The sequence below is a fragment of the Emydura macquarii genome, unplaced genomic scaffold (genome assembly GCF_026122565.2).
Source record: "Emydura macquarii macquarii isolate MOO-44397 ecotype Brisbane River unplaced genomic scaffold, CSIRO-AGI_Emac_v2 contig_2897, whole genome shotgun sequence".
Lineage (NCBI taxonomy): Eukaryota > Metazoa > Chordata > Testudines > Chelidae > Emydura > Emydura macquarii.
In genome coordinates this window covers 20,421,880-20,447,530 of record NW_027133034.1, presented here as the reverse complement: position 1 = coordinate 20,447,530, position 25,651 = coordinate 20,421,880, and the positions used below count along the sequence as shown (strand labels likewise).

The window sequence follows — 25,651 nt, the reverse complement described above, 5'->3', positions numbered from 1 at the left end:
CATGCATTGCTTGTATATGTAGATCAAAGCTTGTCATACCCCACTCATTCAGGGCCAGTTCCTATTTTGATTAAAATAAACAGCAAAGCTGTTGACTTTAGTCAGAGCAGATTTGGACCTCAACAAGCAGCTTCATGGTCTTCTGTTTTATTTGCCTGAAAAGCCTGTAAATTATGAATGCTGAAATTTTACACAATCCGTGAGTATGGATCAAGTATTTACTACTTTCATGTATTTGCAAAAAGAATTTCATGTTAGTTTCAATGCGCTTTGAAGCCTGTTTTTGAAATTTGACATATCTGATGTAGATACCAAAAGTACCTTCCAGCAAACAGAAAGGTATCCAGGATAGTGATGGTTGTTGCCCACTAAAGCTGCTTTTGTGGTTAATGCACCTTATCATTAATTTTAATAAGTTTGTTTAGCTTTGTGATGTAGATAGGTGGGCTCTTTAGCAGGTGAACTTATGAGAGATAAATGGCAAAGTAGGGGTTTTTTCACTTCTGCTAAGGAAACAACATTTTAAAATTAGATACCATGTGAAGTACTATTCCACTACTCCATATCCACTCCTTACATAGGCAATTTTGATTGTGTGAAGATATATAAAGCCTATCGTGGCTACCGTAAGTGGTTTTTAACTTAAATATTTAAAGGAAACCATTTGAAATCAGATAAAGGCAGTCAGTATAGAAGGTAAAGAAACCTGAGAAAGTTAAAGCATCAAAGTTTAGAGATAATGGAAAAGGTGACAAAAAAAACCCTGACAAGAAAACTTTACATCTCCTATGTTATAGAAAATAGTGATGACATCGCAGAGCAGGTCAACAATTGCTCTCCCTCTCTGCGGTTTGAGTTGTTGCACTAATGATGTGAATCTTCATGCTGCAGCTTTATAAAAAAACTTGCTGCACTACAGGATGCAAAGTCTCTTTATTTTGGAAAACTTTATTTTAACATCAATTTTCCCTTGAAGTTCAGAGTCTTCTCTCCTCTCCTCTCCTCTTTCCCAACTTCTATCAAATGCCCTTCTATCTCCTTTACAACTGTTAAATTTCCCCTTCTTCTTTCAGCCCCCTCCTTTCTCATCCTTGTAGACTTCAACTTCCATGATGATCAGTCTAAGTCCATGGCCTTACTTTCTGTCCTGCATCTTCTCTTTGACACATGATAGTCAGTCCTTTGGATCGGGTCTTTACTGGAACTGCTGTCCCCCTGATCTTTTATCTGGCCACATGAAGCCTGACCCAAAGACTGATGAAGTCAAGGGAAAGACTCGTATTGACTTCAGAGGGCCTTGATCAGGCTTGTATTAATACCACCAGTGTTCCAATGACTTCCAGATTTCTTTTTCCAGTTAAGACCCTCCATTCAGACTCCATGACTCTTGCTTTTACATTTCTTCCAGGATGTCTAAAAGTGAACTCATCTTTCCTTTTTCCATGCTGCTATCACAGATGGCAGTTCCACCATTTTCCTTGTTCCCCTGGTCTTGGAACTTCAGTTTCATTTTGGACTTGTCTCTCTTGTGCCAATCCCGCCAGTTTCTCTTATGATCTCCAAATTCCATCCCATTCTTTCTATCTGTGTTCAGTAATCACACTGGGCCCTAGTCGCTTGAAAGAGATTCTCTTTATTTGGTGTTGCAGTTCCCAACGGCCTGTGCATAACAGAACATGAGCTTCTGCAACATCCCTCCTGCAGATGTCCTGTCTGAGAAGCTAAACCACTTAAAGGTACAGTCCCCCATGCCGCAATCCCCATCATCAGAACTCTTATATAGGCCCTGATTATCTCTCATACTACTGCAAACTCCTCCTCTTTCTCTGGCCTTCTGTGTACCCCTTTTGCCCCTCTTAACCTCTCCAAAATACTGGCATTAAGATAATCTACTCACCATCACTCTCACCATGCCCAGTCCCTTTAAATCCCTCCACTAACTGTCCTTCACCCTTCATGTCCAATTTATGATTCTCACCTTTGCTTTTAAGGCCCAACATGATGTCCCTTTTGTGACCTGTTCATGCTTGGCGTAGCCCCCTGAAAATTCCAAGGTCAGGGCAGGCTGCAAAAAGGAGAGCAGATCCTCCTAACACTGGCGGTTAAGACTAAAGTTAGATTCATCAACCAGTCACAAACAGTGCTTCTGATTCCTCACACTGGTTATCAGGAAGCTAAAAACAAGAAGTTACACAGCCCCCTTTATTGCATTTCAGTCTCTGGCTCCCAATCAGTAACTAGGTCCAGTAAAGAGATAAGTTATTTAAAACTCTATTCCCATTACAAAAAGTTCTGATCCCCAAAGGGTCAGCCACATTACCAGATCAGTATTAGTTTGGCTCTTATCCAAAGTATCACGCTGCCAGCCAATCCTTTAGTATCTAAAATGAAAGGTTTATTATAAAAGAAAAGAAACAAATAAGAGAGATGTTAAATGATCAAAGCAATCAGATACGTACAAATGACTTCAAAGTTCATATATGTCAGATTCTTAGCAGTCTTGGAGTCTGCAGGCTTGTACAGTTCCTCTGGTATACATCCAGTACCTGGATGGGTCTCAGTCCTTTGTTACACAGCTTCAAACATAGAATAGTTGATCCAGAAGTAGACAGCAGGAATGAAGACAAGATGGAGATGGTGCCGTTGTCTTTTATGTCCTTTCGCCATGTGGCCTGTTTCAAGCACAAGCTCACAGCACATGTGCATGGAAAAGTACTTGGAGTTCCCTGTTCATGGGCATGTCTTTACATGTCCTGATGATTCATAGGCATAACCATAGCTTCTCTCCCTGGGCTCATTGTATCGATGATGGCCCTTCATTGGCCCTCAATCAGGCTGGACAGCGCGGAGGCTAATCTGTTGGGGGTGTCATCCAGTAGTACAGCACCAGTTTTCGAAATACAAAAATATCACACACATCATAGATGAGCTTATTATATTCAGTAAATCATAACTTCCAATGATACCTTATATGGCATATCTTGTACGGATTATTGCAATTTTGCAATATTGATATAATTATATTATAAATGGTCACGCATATACCAGGCAGTGTCACACTCTGACACACACAAACACACACCTTGCTGGTCTTATCTTCTGTCAATCCCTTTGTTCTGCCCTCATGCTGCACAGTTTCAACCCCTCCCTGTCCCATTCTGGCATGTCTCCACTATTTCCATATTGCAGTCCTTCGCCAAAATACTCTTCCTCAAGAAGGGTCTTCAACCTTCAGCTTCTACTGGTTTTTTTTTTTTTAAACAATGTTAACTAATACATTAATTAAAAATCAAATACAGGTCATGGAACTACAGGACACATGGCTTACTTCATCGTTTATCTGTTTTGCCTGTCATGCTTCCCTTTTGTTTTTACATGCTCCTCTAATTACAATGGCAGTCATAATGTGGACAGCCTCTGAGTTTTTTAGTTCTTTGGGAGGCAGGGGAGTGGCCTTTTTATATGTTTCTAAAGCATATAGAATACTGTGGGTACTACACAAACAACAAACAAGAACGGGCCCAATCACGTGAGGCATGGAATGGCTTCACATCTTATTGTGGCACTGGAAATTGAGGATGCTCAGTATCTCAAAGGTGCAGGCCTTCAATGAGATTACTCAACATAAAGATTTTTTTAAGAATGTTCAGCAAAGCATTTAAACACAAGTGTGACTTGGAGCACATGCATAGTCCTATTGAGGTTAATTACAGTTCTCTTGTGCTTAAAGTTATGTCTGTGCATAAATGCTTTGCAGGATCAGGATCTAAATGAATAAACAATAATATGTAATGGAAGAGCAAGGGAAATTAATCAGAAAAATGTATTCTTTTGACAAGTGTCATTTACTTTTAACTATATATGATAATACTTCCAAATGTACAAATATGTGCAGTTTGGTGTTTTATAAAAATAAGAAAATCTTTAATCTGACACCTGAATAAAGTCTTTGGATGTAAAAAAAAAAAAAAAAAACCTTTGCTGAGAGTTGGGGACAGATGAACATTTTTTGTATGTAGATTATAAAGTTTGTGGTGTAGAGAACTGCAGATTAGCAAGGCTCTACCTCACCTGTTAGACAGGTAATTCTAATCCATTTTAACTCAATCAAGAAATTTGCAGAGTCTATAGATTTTTTTTAAAGGTGTGTAAAATTAATGTAACCCAGGGGCCACAATGATTTGCACATTTACCTGAGATCTTGTGTAGACTTCATTATTTACTCACTGTTCCAAATTGATACATAAATTTACTTAGCCTGAAAAGCCCTACTATTTAGGAGGTTGAATTCTGGTTCTCTTCAGTTTTGTCCTTCAAATATAAAAACATTGAGTCTGATTAGCCAATGTATTACTGTAGTTTTATGCCTATGTAACTCCACTGATTTCAGTCTGTGCCATTTATTTTACTGAAAAAGGAAGTAAAATAATACCTTAGACCTCAGACAGATTTTCAGTAAGTAAATCACTGCTACCCCAGAAATTACACACTAACATTTTCTATAGATTTAAAGGACAATTTCCTGATAGGATTACAGTATTGCCAACCCCAAATGTTCAAAAATCATGAGAATGACTTGAAAATCACGAGATTATGTAAAAATAATAGATTTGGTGTTATTTGCTTTTTGATCTTTTAGGGTACACTGGGGTCATATTTTGAAGCTTTCTCCACAGCCACAAGGGCTAGAAACTTACTTTTTCTTTAAGAATGAAGGCTGAAATCATCACATATCCACTTGACTCCAGGAGCTGGGGATTTAAGGAAAAAAATTATCATGAGTCTCATGACAAAATTAAGAGAGTTGACAACACTGGTATTAGAATTAACTATTTCTCAGGCACAGTAGAGGCCTCTTAATCTGCATCAGCAGGAATCTTGGGAGTGGGGGGAGACGGGGCAACAGATGTGTGGCCAGAATACCCTTGTGCTTCAGTGCTTCTCCTCTACTGGAAAAACACTTGGGGGATGCTATCATCCAGAACAATTCAGACCAGCCTTAAAAATGCTATTAGTTTCTCTTCAAGATTAAATCCATAGCCAGTGACCAAGTGATCCAGCTGGGTGTGCAGGGGGAGACTGGGACCGAGGCACAAGTCAACTTTACTGTCCTGTACCAAATGGCCATTTCCAAGGATCTGGTCTTATGCGTACATAAAAATATGTAAGAACTTCCACATATTCTGTAGTCCTCAAAGAAGTGTGGCAATCTATATTCAATGAAACGTGTTCTTCCTAATTATACAGCATATTTTATTAGATTTTTTTTTCAATTCTGTATGGGCCCATTTGATTTTTATGTTGTCCAGAAGGAGGTTTCTTTCCATCACCCTGTTTTTCTATAGTGTTCTGGAAATAAGTTGATTAAAAAGTAAAGAAAATTACTGCTGACAACCTCTTTGTGTAAGGATCACAATATCTAACTTGAAATGAAGCATGGAGTACACGTCACTTCTTCAAAATTCTCTCTCCCCCTTTGTCTTTTTTTCTATTTAAATTTTTGAAAAGCCTGTCAACTTATCTATAGATTTTAGATGAAGTAAATTTACTTAGAGTTATTAGGGTTTGTTTCTCCAGTGAGACTAACTTTCAGGAGGTATGCTGGGATTTTAGTTTCTGGATTTTTAATCTTCCCTTTAACAGTTAACTTGATAGAAAAAAAAAGAAAGAAAGACAATTGTTGTGCTGTAAAATCAATCAACTGGCAGACTATTGTTTTAAAGATGTGCCTTATATTTTTGAGGGGGTGGAATCCCTCAAAGAACTTCTCTCTACTTACTGAGATACAAAGACAGACTAACACATATTAGTTTACATCTATAAATGTGTGTATACACACATTTAATCCTGTTTCCCTAGTCTATTCCCTTGCATAGCTCATTCTGAAGCAAGCCATATGAAGTATGAACATTCATACTGCTTTTATTTTGATCCTATAAAATAGAACTATACAGAGACTCCCTTTTTATCATACGTTATTCTTCCAAATACTGTGTTCCTTATTACTTTCCCATGTTGTTCCATTGCCACCTCCACCAGCAGCAAACCTGTTGACTATCTGCTGGTCAAACAGTGCTTGTGTTTAGAAAAAAGCTGCTCTCAATGCAGCCTAGTCATTAATCTAGTAAAAGAAACTGGCCTTCATTCACTCTGTTTATGGGATTTTATGGCAATTTCAATTACTTGCTAAAATAAACTGATAGCCTGCAAACCTGTTTGATGTGAGAGGCATATTCCATCTGGACAAGCCAGCATGGCTCTGAGTAAATAATGAATGTATGCACACATAATATAGAAAGTTAATACAATGTTTAAAATGTTAAAAGGCTCACCAAGGCCACCAGAACTGGCACTCCAGGCTATTGCCCCTCTCTCAGATAAAACTACACAACAAGTTGAGAGAAGTCAGGATATGTTGTGAGGAGACAGCTCAGGAACAGAGAGATAGAGAGAGAGGAAAAAGAGGTGGGATTGCATTGGTGGTAAGGGGACTGTAGAAGGAGAGACCATCAAAATGGAATTAGAAAGGAAGGTGAATTGGGAAGATGGGATTGTGGGGACTAACGAGCGACCTATTAGGGACATAGTGTTCATAGTATTCATGAACAACAAGAGAAGTAACTCAAGAAACCAAGAGCACTATATTTATCTGTCCTATTATTATATTGCAGTTCTGTTACTGACTGTCTAGTGCTGTTTCTTCAGCAAATACTTAACTTCTCTGACTTCAGTTTCCTCATCTGTAAAATGTGATGTTGCAGACAGGTAAAGAAATCCCCTGATTATCAAGCACCACGCTGAGAAAACAGTTTCTTAACTATTTACAAGTTTATTTGGGGCAAAGGGGATGTGGGGTTTTACGAGGGAAAAAGGAACAATACATATAACAGGACTATCTACTTTCCTTAACAGGGGGACTTAAGCAGATTAGAAGGAGAACAAGACACAGAGTACACTAGATAACGATTATATGAGTTTCAAAAGTATAATCAAATTAATGTTACTAATACCTGAAAACTATAACAAGAATACTATTTAAAATCTTACCACCACGAGGAACAGGGTCATGACGCCTGACCAACGGGGGACACGAGAAAAGCTCGGGTTCAAAACTCGGACCGGTTACACTCGACTCGACTCTCGCCCAGCAGAGGACTCGGGGGCGGGAAGAGGTAGCAGCTCCAGGGGATCAGTCTAGCGGGCCAACAGCTCTTCTGCCAGGCCCGCCGAAACGCAGCGGTTATTATGCACTCGGGCTATGCTTGGTACATGAGGGGTGTGCAGTATTCGTAACAGCCGATGGCTGCCCCTGTTCGTGAGAGGTGTGCAGTATTCGTAACAGCCAATGGCTGCTCCTGGGCTTTTTGCAACGTCCCATTGTTTGCCATTTCAGACGTGCTATCTTAGGTGTGTCAGTAAAGGTCCCGATAAGGTCAGGTCTCAGGTCTACTGTAATTGCCGAGTGGGAGGGGGCGAGTGGGGGCGAGTGCCGGTCACTAGATATTATACTGTCGCCACATGTGGAACGTTAGGAATGGTATTTGCCAGCTAACTAAGTGCAAAGCACTATGCACAATAGTTGCAAAATATTATAAAAGTCAGACATGTAGCAGAGGGAAGACTAGAACTCCATCCCTCCTTTTTTTTTAGTTCATTAGACAAAATTAGAGGTTTGGGAATAACTTTCACCTTTGGCAGATTTTTCACAAACAAAAGTGTGGATTTGTGGAGTTGTGTGTGAATATTGCCCATTATTTGCTTAGTGTCAATGTGCTAGACTGTGAATTATTTAATTGTGAAAATGAAAATTTCATGGGGGTGGGGGAGAGGATGATGTAACATGAAACAAACTCAGAAAACATTTATTTTAAGAATGGTTCAGGGTAAAAACCATCAGCTGATTTTTGCCTGGCAGTAGTACCGTGCAGTCTTTTGTTTATACCTATCTTTTGGAAGTCATTATTCTGTTTATACATATTCTGAGAATAATAATAATGATCTTTATAGTACAATGATTACACAATCTATTTACAGTATGTGTACTGAAGATGCTGTGTATATAGACATTGCATCTTTCCTACACTTACATTTTGAAGAAACAATATTAGATTCTATGTTTTTTCTCATTTGAAGTAACATCTTTTACAAAAACAAGTGTCTCATTTCAGAATGCAATAATAAGCTAATGTACTGAGTGATCAATGTTGCATGCTATGTAACACTAAAAGTTGTACCATAAAATGTGGGAGACCAATTTAACCATCTTTTAATGAATGCAGTCCTCTAAAAAAAGTTATATGCAGAAAATATGCACCCTATCATTTTTTTCACACCTCAGTACTTGATTAGATGCAATAAAAACCCTGCCTTATCGAATTGATGCATTTGAGAAGACTGTCAGTGATAACTGTGCAGAGATATATCCCTTACAAAAGCATGCAATTCTTCCAAGTTTGCTCTCATAAAAGATTTATTTCTATCATAAACCATCACCTGTCTCTTGGTCCTCTGGCACTACAATGCTGTCACAATCAACACAGTGGGGTGGCTGGTGTTTTTTCTTTTTTCGCAGATATGAAGATCGACAGGCAGTTGACTGTGCTAAAGAAAAAGGTAAGACCAAATATATAACATTTGTATCAGTTGAATAGCTACAGCAAACACAGCAATAAAAACCTTTTTTTATTTTTTTATAAAAAACAAACAAAATGACCCAAATACATTGTGAGTATATGTAACATGAATTCGTCTCAGCTAGCAGCCAAGCATTCTACGAAAAAAGAGACATTTCCAAACATTACATTATTATTATGTGGGACTTAATTTTTTGCTTCTGTTTGTTCATTGTTGACAGACTTATTATCATGTTCATTAGTGCATGTGTGTATATGCAATGTATACACAGTAGGCAGCTGTATGCACACACTGTATATTCATTGCACACACATCTATACATTAAATTTATTATACACACACTGTGTGTATAACACTAATGAACAGGATAACATGGTTGTCACCATGCAACCATATTCTGAATATATATATTCTGTTCTTAAAGGTGTCAGTCATTATTAAATAAATATTTCCCTAATTTACTGATTGGACCTATAGTCATTGTGGAGTAGAATATTAATGATAAGGTGTTTACACAGATGTTTGAGTATTGTGACCTTTTATTTTCTTAACAATCCTTGCAATCTACTCTCCAGAGGTTTGCATAACCTAGTAAGAACAGATGGATTTCCTTTACAACTAAGGGTCAAAGGGAAAGAAGCATGTTCTCAGCTGTGTCACAACATGAATTAAAATGTAGTAATGAATTTGTGGTGTTCTCTGTGACTTTATGTTAGACCTTGACCTTAGTATCACATTTAACTGAGCACAATCATAGGTCACAAATTAGAAGGATTTAAGCAATCTTCTGCTCTATCATGGGAGCCCACTTTAATCAGATCTGATTTAGTATGCTGTTTAGAGTTCAGGGAACACTAGGCCAATACTTCTAAGAAAGAAACTGTCACCATAGTTACAGCCATGCTGCAAAACACACGGAGAGGCCTTGGGGTGCAATTTCCAGCATTTTGAAAGAGCCATAAGTTAAGCATTAACATTTTTTGTTAGAAGACACTCACAAGCGAATCTAATACCAATTGTTTACAACACAGCAATTACAAAAAATTAAATCAATTCAGGAAGATTTTATCACTCACCAAGAGAAACTCCACAGAGATGCAAGGTCTCATTTTCAAAGGAGAAACAAAGGTAAGAGGCTATGAGGTTAACATGTCATCATACACAGCCAGCAATTTAAAAGCCCTGATCCTCCATCATGCCTTGCCTGGCATAGAGTGGGTTGCAGAGAGATTGTATGCATCCTAGCTGGCGTGAACGGAGGAACCATAGGGCAGGATTTGTACCAGTAGAAGTCTCTGCACAATGTGACTATTCCCTTCTAGCCCTGCAGGCCCCAGTCTTGCACTCTCATATGCAAGAGAGAAAAGAGCAGAGGGTGTGGGCAGTGGATATTGGTGGCTGGAACTCGCTGACTTATGTTGAATCCTATCTTCCCTTCTCAGGCATAGTGTGGCAGCTGAATAGAAGGAGTATCCATGATTTCTCAACCATGACAACTAGTGATTAATGACGTCAGCTACTCAGGTGAGTAATTTCCCATCCTACGCCTAAGTTGGAGGCCTTAGTTTCTGCAAATGCAGGATTTCACATCTAATATAAACACCTAATAAATTAAGAAGTACATTTTTAAATGGTGCATTGTGATTTAAGTTCTGATGCAAAGGGGTTTGGATCAGGCCCTAAGTGCTCAAGGCATACTTTATATGACTGGAATTCACATGCAACTAATCCGCTGTGCTGAATATTTACCCTTAAATACAGATTAAACACAGATGCTATGCAGCACAGATAAATAACTAGAATTAGAATTAAAATTAGAGAGTATCTGAAAAATCAGTGACTCCAGCTATGTTATTTGGTAAAGTAAATTAAAAGACAGCTGAGCCCCCATAACTTCTGCCTTAAATATGACTTTTTACCTTAAAGTAAAATTAATAAATAAATTAATTAATAAAGTATAGGTCCAATATACCATATACCGCCATGACAAAATAATTCTCTATTCCACTTATATGAAAGAGTTGTTATAGTAGACAAAGAAGTGTAAATTTAGCATTCAAATAGCACACTGATGCGTTACAAGTGGGATACCTAATTTAAACCAACGATAATGATCAAAGAATAACATCACTTACATTCTGACTTAGGGAGCCATTGACAGATACAATGAAGTCACTATAAGGTATACATGTGGTAAAAATTGCTGCCAAGACATATTTGACCTTGCATAAACTGTTTGTTTATTGTATAGCACCACTCTAACCAAATTTTATTTTAACTTTCTTATTTTAAACTTTAGAATTTTTACAATATCAAATTCCTTGTCCAGATGACTTAAATACCTGGAGTTGCCAGTGATGATTATCCAGCAATGTAATCCTGAATCCAGCAACTCCAATTTTAGCCTTATTCCCCTGGCAACATAATGTCTGGTTTCTCTTCATTTTAAACAAACTGATTAATAATGAATCATTCCTGGATGTGATAAGAGTGGAGTTGTAATGATGTAATTAATTCTGCGATCGCGGTTGCCCACTTTAAAAAGAAAACACCACAAAGTTTATCTTAAATTCATGCTCATGAAATACCAGGGCCTAATCTTGCAATCCTGATGCAGGTGAATCTCCTGGACCCAACATATTTATTGGAGTCAGTCAGAACTTTGCTTGTGTAAAGATTGCCCAAAGTTAGCAGTGAAAGTTATAACAAAGCAGAGGTTTTCAGGAATGATCTACACAAATTAAAAATACATTTCGTGGTTAGAGCTTCCAGCTAGATGAGTGATTGGTTGAAAGGTTTATTAATGATGATGCACATATTCTGTAGGAGGTAAATCAAAAAACAGAGCAAAAATAACCGAGGCCAGCAAATGGAGAGTCTGTTGACACCATGTATTAGAAAATATCTAGCTTGTTACACTCCATAATAAACTAACCTCTACTTACCAGCAAAATAAGATTTCACATAATACAGATGTGAACTGGAAAAGCAAAGTGAGTACTTTGCAAATAAAATACCGTGGTTCACAAGATCAAAACCCTTGGATAAATCATGTGCTCCACAGTATATGACCCCTGAATCCATAGCACTACAGAAGTCATTTGTCACTTTTAATTCTAATGCTGTAATGGTTGAATGAGGAAAACAGAAACCCATTTTCTCTAATGATAATAAACTGATCGTCAACAAATAATACACTATGTGATTTATAAAGGAGATATTCTAATACGTTTACTAGCATGCATTCAATTGAAATAGACCTGTAATTAGTGGGAATTTGAGGGCAGTCTCTTAAAGGAGAGTAAATGCTTCCTCTCCCTTAGTGTATTTTTATTAATGTATTCATTTCAATTTTTGAAAAATGCACCTATCTATTAGGCACCGAAGAACAGTGACAAAACATCAGTACAAGTGTAAACCACATAGATTTTCTTACACAAGAAACCTCCCTATGTACACAAATGGAGGGCTGCATGTATGGAATGAGCACACAATTTGCCCAAGGCAAGGTATATTTGCATCCCCTTTAAAATTAGGGGTCAAGTGGCTACCGTCCATGCATCTAGACCTTTTCCTCAAATTAATTTTGACAAATGAGTTACATTAGTGAAATTGGAGATAGGTAAAAAGAAAATCCAAATTGTGCTTTCATATCTGCATGGTGTGTCACTGTATTTGGTTGTAAATTATCTCCTCTGTTTACATTATATCATTTACCTGACAATTCACATAAAGCATACCTTTACTTCCATACACTATTATTTTTGTATTGGCAGATCTTCAAAAAGGAAGAGTGTTTGAGAGGAGAGAAATGTGAAAAGTTGCAAATATATCACACTGTCTTCTGTCCCCACATTTTTAATTGGCTTTTGACCTGATATTGGATACTTGAATTACTGCTGATTTTGAAAGGAATAATTTAAAGACAAACATCTGAACTCTGGCTGACTTCTTTTTTAGCTATGTACTGTATTTGCTGTCAATCTCACCCGGTCACATAAAAAAAGAAGTAGTGAAATCACTTCCAAAAAAACCTAAGTAAATCACAGGGGAAGTTAGAAATTTATTAATGCCTATTGATGTCTCACCATTGCATTATGGAAATATGGGCTTTCTGAACCAGCTGAGTTTTCTGAGTTGCCTTAAAGTATACCCACATAGACCATGTTACAGTAATCTAATCTTGCAGGTACAAGGACATGAATCATCTTGGTGATGTCTTTATTCAAATGTAAAACCAAATATCACCTATGTATTGGAGATACCACAGCCCATAGCCTGTTACTATCTCCCCTAGAAGCCTTACAGGAGGGATGAGAGCGTTGAGACTTGAGTGTGCAGTGGGATAGAGGAACAATTATTTTGCACCATGCTTTAGGTCCTCTCAACAAAAAAAGAAACAACTCTGTCCATCCCTGTTAGCAACCACAAGCAAGTCAGCAATATCTTGAGGTCAACAGCATCTAAGCAGCTGTAAGACATAATGGTTCTGGTTATTTCCTGCCAGGGGGCTGTGCTAATTTGCACAAGATGGCTATCATCTCCAAAGGACCATAGCTGGAGTACAGTGCACTCTGAACATTCCGTCTCCCCGTATTACCCCAGTGTTATCCTGTCCCCCCTTACCTCATGCTAGGGGACTGGGAGAAGAAAGGTCTAGGAGCCAGTTCTGATGAGTCTATGTCCATTGTGGACTCTCCTACACTGGAAGAATTCCCAGAAAGAGACTTTTCTCTGATTTGTTCTACCTTTGCACCATCTGAACAGCACAAAGGGAGTAGAACAGAGAGAATCTGTCTTTACAGATTTGATTTAAAACAACAAAAACAAACAAATTGTGCTATATCAAGATGAAGCTGATCACCATCCTGATTTCTTTACTGGATTTTGTAATGCTTTTTCCTATGTTGTTTGTCTTTTTTTGGTCTGTGTTAAGATTATAATCTAATAAAAGAAGGGTCTGTGCCATCCTTCTTTATGTTTGCACACCACCTAGAACACGGTAGGCCCAATAATTAATAAAAAAATAATCAACTATACCTTCTCCTTTCCATACTCGGGCTTAAAATCAGATGACTAGGGTGAAGGCAGATTCCAGACATTGGCAGAGATATTTCACCTGCACTCTCTCTATAACCTTCCCCACTAAGTCTTCAAATATCAGTATCAAGAGATGAGCTCTTGAGCAAGAGTCTAACAAACTCTTCCCTTAAAGGTGGCACTTTGCCTTCCCAAAAGGTGGGATTTAATTGACACACTGTCTGTTACATTGCATCCACCAGCAGGGTCTAATTGGCAGCCGCTATGTGACAAATAATCTAGACTCAGCTGATTTTCTTGTGCCCCCAGCAGCTAATCCTAAAGCACATTACTCTTTAGAGATTTACATGATATCAGAAATTTACATTTTTTTGCGATTGTGCACAGTTGTCTTGAGTAATATTGTTTCACTTTTGATCTACAGTTGCTCATTGATAATTCATTATTTAGTGTTATTAAAATTTAGTAACATATTGATAAAGGAAAGACCACCAAGCTATTTATTTTGAAGAAAACACAATGAAACACACTAAGTTAATGAATGCCAAAGGAAAGCCTCATGTTATCCAAAAAGTACAGAAAAAACACAATATCTATATTTGATCTATGTCACAAAAGGTACAGGGAGAAAATTTACCAATATCCTAAAAGCCTGATTCTGAAGTCACTAACACCAGGGGAAATCAGAGGTACTCCCATAGAAATCAGTGGTGTTATAGCACAGTATAACCAGTGAAGCAAGATCAGATTCAGACTCTGTGTACATGTTAAGAAAAGCGAAGGCAGCATACTAATCATGGCAAGTTATCCTTGAGCCACACAGACATCCTCCAAAGCATCTACAAAAGGAAGGATTTCAGCTCCACATTAACAATTACTACTGCAAGAGACCACAGTTATCTAAGTGCAAGCATTTTCTTTTGAATCTGCAGTTAACATCAGTTCCCTTTCAGAGACATAATACAAATGGTCTCAGTTGTGTGATGGTGATAAGCATATTACAAATATTTGCAATACCTTTTTTGCCCTCAGTGACCTTGGCAACGAGGGTGCTTGACACAATGAATGTACTAAAATTTATTAAGGTTCAGAATATCTCACTCCAATTCTTCCATGGTTGAGATGATTTTTCTATTAAGTGATCTCTAATAATTTACTTGCATTTTGAGCTAAACAAATACATTGATTTCTCAAACAGCTGCACAATTCCCAGACACTTAAAAGCTCAGGCGTTTTGCATTTCATCCATTCTTTATTACATTGTCAACATCCTGCTTAATTCAGGGGTGGTACAGAGAACTGGTTTTCACATTTACTGGTGTTTGTTTCAACGCTCCCATAACCTGGAAATAAGACAGTGATGCATCACAAGTGGTAAATTGGGTCAAAAAAGTTAGAGGTGGGGTTTTGGCAGTTTTAAAAAAAACTATGTTGGCTGAGAAGTACATTTTTTTAAAAAGACATGCATGCATACATACATAAATTTGATGAAAAAACTAATAATAATACCTATACTTCCCAAATTCTAGACAGTATTCTTTTAAAATAAATCGTAGATATTATCATGAAATCAATCAAATATATTTGGAGAAATCTTGCATGTTGCCAGCCCAGAGGTTCACATAATTCACATAATGGAGTGAATTACTTGGCCACTGAAATACCTGCTTTCAAGGCTTAGTGCAAATGTTTTCCAGTGTCACTTAAAAATAGCAAACCACAAAAACTCACAAGTAATATGCAGAATGTAAGAGACAAAAACAAGAGTATAAGTAGCACAATAAATCAAGTCCTGATGTATCACACAATAAATCAAAATTGCCAAAATTTTACTAATAGTGAAATCAGTTAAAACCACTGTAAAGTTTTAAATAATCCAAATATAGCAAACAATGTAGCCCTCAATCTGAAAAGGAAAAAAAGGCCACTACACCACCATAAACCTATTGTTGGTTCTATAGATATGCTAAGCCTTAAAAGGAGGGTTGTCAAATATTGCAAAATCAATTTTTCATCCCTAAAACATTCTGAAAGAAAGAGATGCCGTTAGTTAATCAGCAAAATATATTAGCTAGATGAATGTGGTAGATTTTTTAAAAAAGGAAGCTATAGCTATAATGAATAATCCCATGTGTAAAACTATCCAATGTGCTATATGGAAGGTCAGCAACTTTTGTAGGCCTCATTGTCACTGCAGACTCAGTGTAGCATATACCAAAGTCTAGAAGACGGTGTGACGCACTGCACCTCAAAATAGCACCCTATGAACCCTGTATTCATCATTAGTATATGGTTTCGACATTACATAGAAAACATGCTTTGTAAGATACCATATGAAAAGTCATGATCTGCTGAAACTCATTGTTCTGTCAAAATATATATATCATTACTGTGCATGAAGTTATGAGATTTTGCTATATGGTTGTTATTGAAATATGTTGAGAGTCTGGGAAACTCAGACTTTCAGGTCAGAAGGGATCATCATGATCATCTAGTCTGACCTCCTGCACATTGCAGGCCACAAAACCTCACCCACTCACTTCTGAAATAGATCCCTAAGCTCTGGTTTGAATAATGAAATAATGGTGACTTCAAGTTACAGAGAACTCACCATGTACACTCATTGCTGGGTCTCCAGTGGCAACGAAGGTGGTGACCCACAGCCAGGAGGGTGTTAAATGACCATTGACCAGTAGGGGAATTGTAAACAAGAGTTACAATTCAATAAAAAAGAGTTGCACAAGCATCACACAATTGGAATTGCTCAACTCTGTGACTCAGCAAGGCCCACCAGGATGTGTCTGGTTTTCGCTGGGACATGAATTGGGAGTATAAAATAAGGGATAATGTCATCATGAGACTACCTCTCTCTTCCTCCAACTACTCTGAAGACAACAAGAATGCTGGGAAGACGAAGACTTTAAACTGGGGAGACTGGTCCCAGGCAGAGAAGTCACCCTGTATATTAAGAACTGTAACCTGCCTACAATATCCAGTAGGGTGAGGAAAAACAGATTGATTCAAATCTTAAGTAGGCTATTAAATCTTAGGATTTAGACTGATTTTATTTTTATTTCTTAGGTAACTCTCTCTGACCTTTATGCCTGACACTTATAATCACTTAAAATCCATCTTTCTGTGGTGAATAAACTTATTATAATGTTTTATCTTCACCAATGATTTTGTCTAATATGCTTGGGGAATCTGCTCAGATTTCAAAGACTGGTATATGTCCACTATCCTTTGATGAAGTGGCAAACAAATTAATGAGCTTTCATTGTTCAAGAAAAAGTCTTGAGCAGTGTACGACAATACATTTCTGGGGTGCAAGGCTGCGGACTGGAGAGATTTGCTGGTGTCTCCCTCTATATAGTTCATGAGTGTCTTAGAGAGCATTCATGAAATTTAGCTGGGTGTCTCTCTGTATGTCGTTGACTGAGTGATCACAGCACCTGGACAGGTTTGCTGCTTGTCATTAAGCAAAGTATTGTGAGAGACAGCCCAGGCTGGAGGGTTAAGGGGGCACAGTGGTCCCATAGTTCCATATTGTACCCCAGGGAGCCCATTAGACTGTCAATAAAAGCTTCCCCCAAAAAAACAAAGCATGGTCTAGTCCTCGTGCATACAATGTTTGGAAATGTCTTTATTATGGATGCATGCAGCTGACAACAGACCTCAGCTACCAGGGCATCTTCTTAAAATAAAAATCGCTCAATTTACCAACTAACAAAAGGACATCACAGCAGTAAACTACTGCAGGTAATTTTTGCTAAAAGAATAATATTTTTTAAATCAAAAAACAATTTTTGAACACAGCCAGCAATATTCAACCTGTCATCACTGTGCAAACATGACTAAATTTTATGAAGATGATGCATCTTGTGTTTTGACATTTTTGCCTTGAGTTATTGACATGTTTTAAATTATTCTGTTTTATGTCCGTTCTTAATAGAACAGAAATATGTTACTAAAGATCTTTATTAACGGACTGCCTCAGGTGTTGAGCAGAGATTCATGATTTAACCGCTCCTCCAAACAGACAGGCATATAGCTTGTTAAATAGGCTTGTTCAACCTTTTGGCATCTGAGAAGTATAAGTGGATTATGGAGCCTTGTTTATCTGGCTATCTTTTTACAGAGCTTTCTGAATAATTGTCATACATATCTCCACTCCCCTAAACCAGTTAATGAAATGTAGTAAATACCTGGCATACCACTTTTATTGATTAAACATTCATTTAGGAAACACACAGTCATTTCCCCTCCAAGTCCATATTATAGTTTATGCCTCCGATTTTATAAAGTGAGCTGAGATTTATTAAAAATGAAGAAACTCATTTAAGACATATGAGGACGATTTTTTTTTTTCGAGTAATGGTTTTCCTTTCTGTCATGTTTTTTGTGAAGGCAAGCATAATGGGAAACACATGGATTTATCACTGCTGAAAATTAACCCTGCGAGAGACAAATCAGTTTTTACCTTCTTTAAAGAGATATTTTTACAGACAAATTAAGATCCGGTAGGTTTAATAGGCCATCCAGCAATCCTTCAGAGTGTGAACTGAATCCTGCACCACTGAAGTCAATAGGAGTTTTGCAGGAGCAGGCCCCAGTAAAGATAACTCTCAAAAGTAAGGGTTGCAGGATTAGACTCCAACTTTGTCTTTGCACAAATCTGAGTCACCACAGCTAGTAAGTGGCAGAAATGTGTTCACTTATAATAAAGGACAGTTAAAAACTAAGTGATGTTTTCCACATTTTCTGTTACTGGAAACGTAAAAACATGGCAACAGTCATGAACTAATGAAAAGCTAAACTGTACAGTGAAAAATTATTAAAATATAGACTATTTATACATTTAAGACAATCTACTTGACATTCCAGGAACAATTTTAGCTTTTATTGCTTTTAATAAATGCTTTTATTAATATTTTTATGATATGACAACACTCATGATCTAATTGAAATATTCAGCACACATAAAAATGTCATTTCTTGCAGATGACCAAGGTCAACCATTCCTGAATCCCCACAGCACAGAAGCAATACCTGCAAACGTGAGTAATTGCAAGTTGCAGTCTAGAATCTGAAATGGGTTGCAGTGTCCTTGGGAACTGCAGTACCAGAGATGCCTGATAAAAATGCTAGCTGTACTACAGATGAAAACAAGACGAAGCATTTGTTGTGGCACAATGTCTGGGAAGATGCATGTGGAGCATATGTCAGTGTCACAGCTTCTGCAGTGTTAATGGTGCAAGGAAATGGAAGCTCCAGATAAGCAGGACAAAAACAAATAATAAAACAAAAAACCTCTTTGAACAAAGCCACGCATAATCCAAAATAACAAAAGTGAGTTGAGTTAGAACACACAGTTAAGGAAATTTGGTTAAAAGGGTATACCTGGCTTTCGAGAAAGACATTTGCTTCTTATTTGCACTAATGCTGGTCATACCTGGCTTGTTGCAAGGTATAATAGAGTGTGTACACTTGTTGACACCTGCTTAAACACCAAAGCCATGCAATTATTTCATTATTTGTGAAACATTCAGTGTGTGCAGCCAATGGCCTCACGATGAAAAAGCTCCAACAATGAGGCCCTGTCAGATTTTTGGCAGAAACACATCCAAACACATAAAAACAAGTTTAAACACTATCATTTATGCATAAGTCTTTCTTGGCATTTTTCCACAGTTGCCACAATTTGCAGCCAAAAAACACTTATTTCTACTTTTCTTACTCTAGAAATAATCTAGTCATAAGTGGATCTAATTCCTCCCCAGAAGAGAAACAGCCTTGTCAGGGATTCGTGGTGTGTATGTTTGAGACATCAAGGTTTCCATTTACTGCACAGCTGCATCGACTCGAAAAGCTGGTGCTGAGCCAGAGTTCTGTACCCACTGAGAGCTGTCTGGAATGATAAACACACAGCTGCCTGTGGAACGGGCCACAAGCATAATGGATGGCTGTGTCTCAACTAGACCTGGGATAGGCCTACACTAACCATTAATCCATGGCTTGTGTATTAAATATTGCAAAACGTGTGCAAAATGGTGAGCTATCACAATGGCTAGAGACGAGGGGGATAGTGAAGAGCTGTAAATACTTTCCAAAGGTATGTTCTAGTGCTGATTTATGACTGGTAAGCTGTCTTGCTGCAAATAGTTCATAAAGCTTATGACCTAAGTACTTGCCCACAGGGCCACAATAACATTTATATAGCATAAATTAATGTGTTTCAGCCGCTAATTCAATTTGGCTAGCTAATTCTTCTGGTTTTGGCAGAGACTGACCTCTGCAACAAAGTACAGTCCTTGCAGCGATGACTCACAATTCTGGCTGTGTTTTGTTTTAGAGTCACACACCACTATGAACAAAGAGTGCTATTAGTCAAGCAGCCATAAAAATATATCTCCAGAATATGTTTGGATCAGTGCTAATTGAAACTTCCTTTTTATAGGAGCCTGATCAAAACCAGCTGTGGAAGTCAAGCAGGAACAGATTTATGTATTACATTAGAAATCTGACAAATTCAGAGAGAAGTAGCTGAAGCATTGGGCCCTACATTCTGAATAAATGCCTCTAACTGGACACACCCATACCCCCCAAAGGATAGCGTGAGACTTCCCCAGAGGAAAAACCCTTCACTGGATGGGGCTATTTTATAAGCAGCTTTTTTTTCTGATTCCCTATTTTGAAGGTTGTATTATGTCTGTGAACAGCACAAACGAAGAGAGATTTTAAGAATATTTGTAATGATATTGTACCCAGAAAGTACATAATAGAAGCAATCTTCAAAGACAATGCCCAGTTCTACATTTCCTTTCTATCAGACATATTCAGCACCCTCTCCAGCTTTCTCAAGCATGGATTACTGTGGCAAGATCCAGGTTTGGGGGGGGGGGAAAAAGCCACAGTTACTTAGGTAGAAGCAGATGAGAAAAGATGTTCTTGGCAACCAATGTGGCCTGAGATTACAGAAGCTGTTGAGCATCCAAAAAAACACCCTAAAAAATTAAACCTCTTTGGCAGAGACTGGCAAATCGTCCTCAATAATGGGAGCATGCTATACCCTGAAGATCCTTCCTTGTATCCCACGAGTATCACCAGAATAAGTTTTGCCATGGAGTTTTGCGTATACAAATGGATTTGGTCAAAATGGGTAAATAAAACTTATCATCAGAAAGTATCTGTGAACACTGTATAGCTTCGGCCTTTTGATCACACTGATAAAAATCCAAATCTTGTCAGGAATAATTGATATTATATACTCTGCATATTGTATGAAATGTTTTTCTCTCTCTTTCTTCCTTCCCTCCCAGTCTGTATGAAGGATGGCTTGATTAGTTTTAGAGGTTAAATGTTTGTTTGTGTGTAAGAGTAAGTTGCTGTGCTAAGAACTCATTGAGCTAAAGCTAATTTGGAGAAATTAATTTAGCATTTATTTATGAAATTGGGCTAGTTCATTGATTACGTTTTTCTTTTGCAGGCTTGAGCTCCATAATCTAGGTCAAGTCCACGTGAACATTCGGTCTCTGGCACTCATGAGCTTCCACCATTGATTGTAGGTTTCATTGCTCCAGTGGAACATAAATGTTTTGAAGAGTTATGGTCACAGAGAAAGAGGCCAAAGGACCAAGGATCCATCCCATGGATGGCTTTGAATGTCATGATAAGAATCTTGAACTGGATTTTGTTTTTAATGGGGAGCCTTTCCGTAGGGAGAGGAGCACTCACATGATATGTTCAGTGACCTGTGTTGTCATACAGGCAGGCTGCTACGTTTTGGATGACCTGCAGTTTTTCAGGATGTGTACATTGGAATGTCTACAAACAAACCTAATAATTGCATGATTTGCACATGTTATTGTGGGCACCATTATGGAGGCTACAAATTTCACCATATCCATATATACTTCCATACAAATGACTATATGTTATCTTGCTACCAAAGTACAGCAATATGTCTCTGAAGAAGAGGGTGAATGTTGCTTTTTCACGACTATACTGATCACATTTCTAACACGAAGCAAAACAAGTAATGTTTAAACAGTCATTGTAATGGATACAAGTAAGCTGTATTCGCCACTCCTTAAATATATGGATTTTAAGTCACGCGATTGGAGTGTCTTGAATTTTTAAAAGCAGTTTTTGCCTTAAAATACCATTAAGAAGTGTATAAATTAAGATGGTTGGTGGGGCTTTTAAAAATCTTTACACATCAATTTAATGGTGTGTCAGGCTTAAAAGGAAGAATGTCAGATTGATTTGATAAGAAAGATACCGGAGGTGCATTTATGGAGAGATATACAAAGGATTGTTCTCTTTTATGCCATGGGAAGCGGAGGAAACTTACATATAGCATGTATATTACATTGATTATGTGATATAAGGTACTGATGCTCCACTCATATAAAATACATATATATTGAAGAGGAGGATTTTGTGCACTTCATGTGCTTAGTTGCTACCCCTTTTAATTCCAGCCTAGAGCTATTCTGTCCTAATGCTTTCTCTAATTTCACTACCGTAACATCCTAATAGCCCTAGTCTCTAAAATGAAAACATAAAGGGAAGAGTCAAAATGCAGTCCTTAAAGATTTAGTGAAAGAAATGGAAGAAAACCCATTATAAGGGATCACAACATCCCACGTCATTCCCACAGTACAGAAAGCTGTGGATCCTGAGAATAACAGATTTTAAGAGGCTCTCCCCCCCCCCTTTTATTTTTTTTACTCAAAGAGCAAGATGACTGCCAACCTGAAGACAAAATTTATTTAAAAAATCGCAACCAAAAATATTTTTTAAAATAGAAAGCTTAGGCATCTATTGCCTTTTAAAGAATGTCAACAGTGTTATAAATTAAACAAACCAGAAAGATCAGAAATGTATAGCTAAGTAAGGATTAAATGCCAACATTAATTCTGCTCTGACCCAAACCTGGGATCTGGCAGACCAAGTGGGGAAAAGTGAATTTCAAAGCTAAGGACATCTCACTGAGAATGCCTTGCCAGGCCTCTCCTGTTTAAACCTGCCCCTCCTCACCAGGCAGCCGAGAGGCCTGCTCACAGAGGCCATTGTATGCTGCACTGTGCCTTGCAGAGCCACTCCCACAACATCAACCTGTGCCTTTATTGCACAATTTGGCCTTATGCTGATCATCGTTGAATTAATACCTGGCGCCAAAACACTATTAATAATTCTGCAGACTGGACATGGAGGGGCAAACCTGATTCTAGTGTTAACCTCTGGTATCTCATTGAGACATACTTGTATGTGGGGTGTAGGGACCTCCCCCCATTCACTTTGATACCAGCACCCAGCACTAGTATTGTGGCAGGTGCATTCAAACACACACAGTCACTACGCTCTTCACTGGTCTCACAGCGACTACCGTGAAGACAGAAGCATCCTTTTCACTTTTCCTCCTTTCCAACTATTCCTGGATCATTGGAATATTTCCTCCATTACCCTTGCCTATTAGTAGCTCAATAGCAGCTAGCAGATTTCCTGAGTGAACAAATGTACATGAAATCCACTCTTTCAGATGTACTGTAGTAGTTTACCAGATGATATGTTAAATGTACCTGAAGGTGAGACTGATGCTTTTTATTTTATTTTATTTTAAAAAAGGGGGCTTGAAAAACAGCTCAACCAGTCTGACAAAGGCTGAGGATGAATGACTTGCATTTTAAACCTGTCAGTAAAATTACATTTGAAGTACTACCTCTCACAGAGCATACAAGCGCCTGGGCTTTTTTTGATAACACTGCAATTTTGCCTGTCAGCTCCCCACCCCCCCCCCCACCCGCTTCACTAAAAGCAGATCTAAAGGTAGATTCACAAAGGTTGATGGCACTTGAAAGCAAATCTGCCAGGATGAAGAGCCAGGCTGGACAAACAAGCCATGACCAAGACATCATAAGTCAACCATGTCAAATAAACAAGTGGAACTACCAGCATAGATGGTGTCACGGCAGTGCAGCCCCAGCAGAATGTCACACTTTTTTTCCTTTTTTCTTCTTCTGTTTGGATGACTAAAAGATAAAGTAGGAAATTTAGGAAACATTTGGCAGACAAACAGCCCCAGGAGACTCTTTAACTGCAAGCAACAGCAGCTCTCTTTCCTTTGTGTCTTACATTGCATATTTCATCTCTTCCTCCACCCCCACCATCCAACCAGACAGTCTGGTCTAATGCTGAAGAAATAATTACTTTAATACTAATAGTCGTGAAAATGGATGTTTAGTAACATAAAAGCCACTCAAGATAGGATGGTACAAGCTTACAGATATTTACCCTCATGCTACGCTCAGCAAACTCGCTACTCTCACGTGGTGCGGAAAGCTGCGGTCCCCATCCTGAGAATAACAGATTTTAAAGGGGCCCCTTTTCTATTCAGAAATAAATATTCCTCTATTCATTCTCTTTTATTTAAATCCTGCAACCTTATCTCTACTCCCACATTATTCTTCCCTATCACTGACGGCTAGGTCATGATCTTATCATTTAGTATATCTTAGGAAGGCAATAGAGCCAGGATCTGTAAGGAATGATATATGGGTTATATTGGGCCTAGAGATAAACATTTGTGTTGGGAAGTGTGGTCTAATGGTTGACACACAAGGTTAACACCTCTCAGTTATACTCCTGGCTCTGCCACTGACATTATGTATATTGCTAGGCAAGGTACTTACGCTGAAGCAATTAAATTCAAGCAAATAAATACATTCAAATAAAAGCAAAATAAATAAATGGGTAAATAAATTCATAATGAACAATTTGACAACGATCACCTCTTTCTGTTCTTGAAATCTTGGTCAGCAGATCATGATTTTCTAGAGTTTATTTGTTCCATATTATTTGCCTAATTTCCGCAAATAACTCTATATATTGTTCAGGAGCAGTGCACTGTAAGGATTAAAAATTCAATTTGTATGGGCTACTTGTTACTAGGATTAAATTTTTCTGAAGGACCTAAGTGAGTTAGAGGACTATGGGTTTGTCTACACAGGAACACTCAAGAAAGTTAATCAGAATTAACTAAAGGGAATGTATTTTAATCTACTTTAAAGTCATAACACCTGTGTGGACACTTTTATTCAGAATTCAAGTGGCCTTAATTTAGTTTAGCTTAATTCACTTCCAATTCATTAACTAGTGCAAGTATATGTACATGAGCTAGGAATCGCACCTTATCTCGTAGTGTAGACATAGCCAGAGAGGTGAAGTGACTTGCCCAAGTTCTCCCAAGCCCTCGTCCAATGCTCTATGATCCCTGAGCAAATGAGCAAAAACTCTTAGGAGGTGGTTTTCAGTCCAAACTCTCCATTTCCAAATACAGCATTCACTTTTGGAAAATATTTTCCGATATTCCCTTAAAATTTACTGTTTCTGCAAATATCCATGCCCATATAGCCTCATTCACTAAAATAACTCTGGAAAGCAAATACAAAAGGGGATGCAACACACACACAAAGTGAAATCATTTACAATTATGAATGAATATTCATAGTATTCCTTCCACTATTTGACCAGTGCTAATAAGAAGCTCAGGGCTCTACGCAAAAATGTGTGCACAGCTGCACACCGAGTAATATGCACAACTAATGCAAAAGGGCTAGTTAGAAGATTGATTGGTCCTTTGCGCACACAAATAACTTCTTTGTGGGTGTAGTCATACTAACTCTGCATAAACATTAGGCCAAAAAATTGCATGCTGCCATGGTCCATAATCTTTCTAAAACTCAGTTTAACCCTTTCTAAAATGGGCATAAAATTTGTTTACCTAATGTCACAATATGTTGGAGTTTCCTTTAAAATTTAAGAATTAACATAGTATAAAATGTCTTTGCTTCTTGACTGCTCTTCACAACTTTCTTTATATGTAAGTAAAGATGCTGGTGAGGCTTGTGGTTTAGAGTTCTTTGCAGCTATGAGCTGAATCAAGACTGAAAGCTCTAAATTAGCAAAGGATAAT

The 25,651-nt window shown here is 37.9% G+C and overlaps 2 long non-coding RNA genes across 2 annotated transcripts; both read right to left on the bottom strand.

Annotated features, from left to right (window-relative positions):
• Positions 1-4,696: 4,696 nt before the first annotated feature.
• Positions 4,697-8,636, bottom strand: LOC137166922 (uncharacterized). The gene is made up of 2 exons (XR_010923876.1): positions 8,494-8,636; positions 4,697-4,751 (listed from the first exon to the last, which is right to left on the bottom strand). It is a non-coding gene; the product is annotated as an uncharacterized lncRNA (long non-coding RNA).
• Positions 8,637-14,840: 6,204 nt separating this feature from the next.
• On the bottom strand, positions 14,841-24,991 carry LOC137167195 (uncharacterized). The gene is made up of 4 exons (XR_010924046.1): positions 24,866-24,991; positions 24,468-24,582; positions 23,629-23,708; positions 14,841-15,017 (listed from the first exon to the last, which is right to left on the bottom strand). It is a non-coding gene; the product is annotated as an uncharacterized lncRNA (long non-coding RNA).
• Positions 24,992-25,651: the final 660 nt, after the last annotated feature.